The sequence below is a fragment of the Lampetra planeri genome, chromosome 2 (assembly GCF_965212315.1).
Source record: "Lampetra planeri chromosome 2, kcLamPlan1.2.h2, whole genome shotgun sequence".
NCBI classification, from domain to species: Eukaryota; Metazoa; Chordata; class Hyperoartia; order Petromyzontiformes; family Petromyzontidae; genus Lampetra; species Lampetra planeri.
In genome coordinates this window covers 19050305-19052457 of record NC_136108.1, presented here as the reverse complement: position 1 = coordinate 19052457, position 2153 = coordinate 19050305, and positions in this window count along the sequence as shown.

Sequence of the window (2153 nt, the reverse complement as noted above, 5' to 3'; positions counted from 1 at the left end):
CCTGACTTTTGCAAGTGTAAGGGATGCCGAGAGCCAAACTCCTGTGAGGAAATAAGGGGGCCGTCCATAAATAACGTCATGCACCTATGGGGGGGGGGGGGGGTCAGACATTTGTGACGATGTGTGACGAGGGGGGGGGGTTGAGAAATGTGACGTCACATCAAAAGCGCAACTTTAAATAAATATAGACAACACGTTCTACTTAATTATATAAACTTTTTAATAAATGTTTTCTCCTACAACATCAGAGTGCAGCGCCACTTTAAATACGCACTACAATGACAATAGTTTAAAGCGATTTGAAGCATGTTTTATTTATTGGGGGGGGGGGGGGGCAGAGCTTTGTGACGTCATATTTGAGGGGGTCTGACTTTTTGTGACGCCGTGTGACGAGGGGGGGGGGGTCAAAATTGTCCAAAATCGCGTGACGTCATTTATGGACGGCCCCTAAGTTGTAAGAGCGTGCTTGATTCTCATTGGCGAGGAACTATCACAGGGGAAGCCGACATCGATGTGCACAACGATCCGATTTGAAGGTGGGGAACATTCAAATCTAATTGGTCGTCACGGCAAAACTGACTTAAATGAGTGGTCGGTTGGGATAAACGAATGGGATTGTTGGAGGGTCTTGGAAAGTTCGAGAAAGGGTGGTGAATATAATAAGGGGAAGAGGTAGAAGGGGGTTTGAGACGCCTACATAGAGAAATCCACTGATGTGTGACTCGCTGTACTGAAGACGAAGCGCAAGACCCGTCCGAGGGTTGGAAGAGCTTCACACAAGGTGCTCGTGTGGTGGTCATGATTGACACACACGCGCCACAACCAGGGGGAGCGGGTAGAAACCGGTCCGGACCGGTCGGGCCAACGGCGGTTGGAACCCCTCTGAGGGGAGGGGGCTGCCTGATGCCACGATCCCCCAGAACCCCGCCCCTCAGGGAGAAAGAGTATATAAGGCGGGTCCCTGAGAGCGCCGAAGCCAGAAGCCGCCTGGAGAAGAAGAAGACCCTGGACCCCAAGCCGCCGACGTCCTTCTAAGGGCCGGGCTCAGTGCGGGTGCCAGTGGTCACGAGGTTAGGACCCTGAGGTTCCCTCCGCCTGATGCCCTTGTGAGGGCCAGGTCCGGACAGACCAGTGGTCAGGGACCCACCGGGCCTGCGGTGGGTCAGCCTCCCCTAGGTCTAGCCAGCCGGAGGGCTGGAGTAGACAGAGTTGTAGGTACGATAGCCCGGAGGCTGTACCTCCCCAGGTTGTGAGTGAAAGGGGCCATTACCCCTTTGTGTTAGGGTTTAAGTGTAAACTGTTTGGTATAATAAACCGTGTTGCCTCTACGAAGACTCCGTCTCCCTACAAGAACATTACACTTGTTCAGTGAGAGATGTAACATAGCAGAACCTGGAATGAAGCTCAATCGCACCCGGGTCGCTGTTAAGATCAACAATAAATATACTAGGCTCTGTGAATTTCAACAATGAAACGAATATGAAAGCACTCAGGGGATTATTAGCACAAAACTGAAAAAAACAAGAAACCCATCAATTGCTCGATTTGTCTATAAAGTTGTACAACATCCAGCGCTAGAACATATCATGCTCAACCAAATTGAGAAGGACTAAAGCTCTAAGCCCCCAGTTGTACTCTCTCCCCGTGTGTCAGTTAACATACTTCACATGAATTTCGATTTAAAGCTTTCATGACTGCAGGGATTCATCTTCAATTGTGATGTATGCCTTTTTGTTAGTAGCTCAGCTTATTGGAGAGTATATTTAGTATATTGATGATACTGATGTAGTTTATATTTTAGTTTTTACGTGGTGGTTTAGCTGCTGCAGCTCCATACTATTAACATTCCTTCCCTTTATTAATGCTAACCCTACTCCCTCCCTTTGATGCTGCTAATCCTGCATAATGCACGGGCATAATATGACTTTGAAACCCCCCGCCCACCTCCTACGCATTCACAAGTAGTGACTAATCCCATATCTGCATTTCCATAAATATGCAAATTCCTCTTGATATGCAAATTCCTTTGTCAAGGCACTCTTCCCCCTCGAACCCAGCTTAAATATACGCTGCCAAGCTGTCTTTCCGACAGACCTGTTCTTCACCTGAGGACGGCTGCTTGCGTTGTGGCCGAAACGTTGTGAGAATTATTT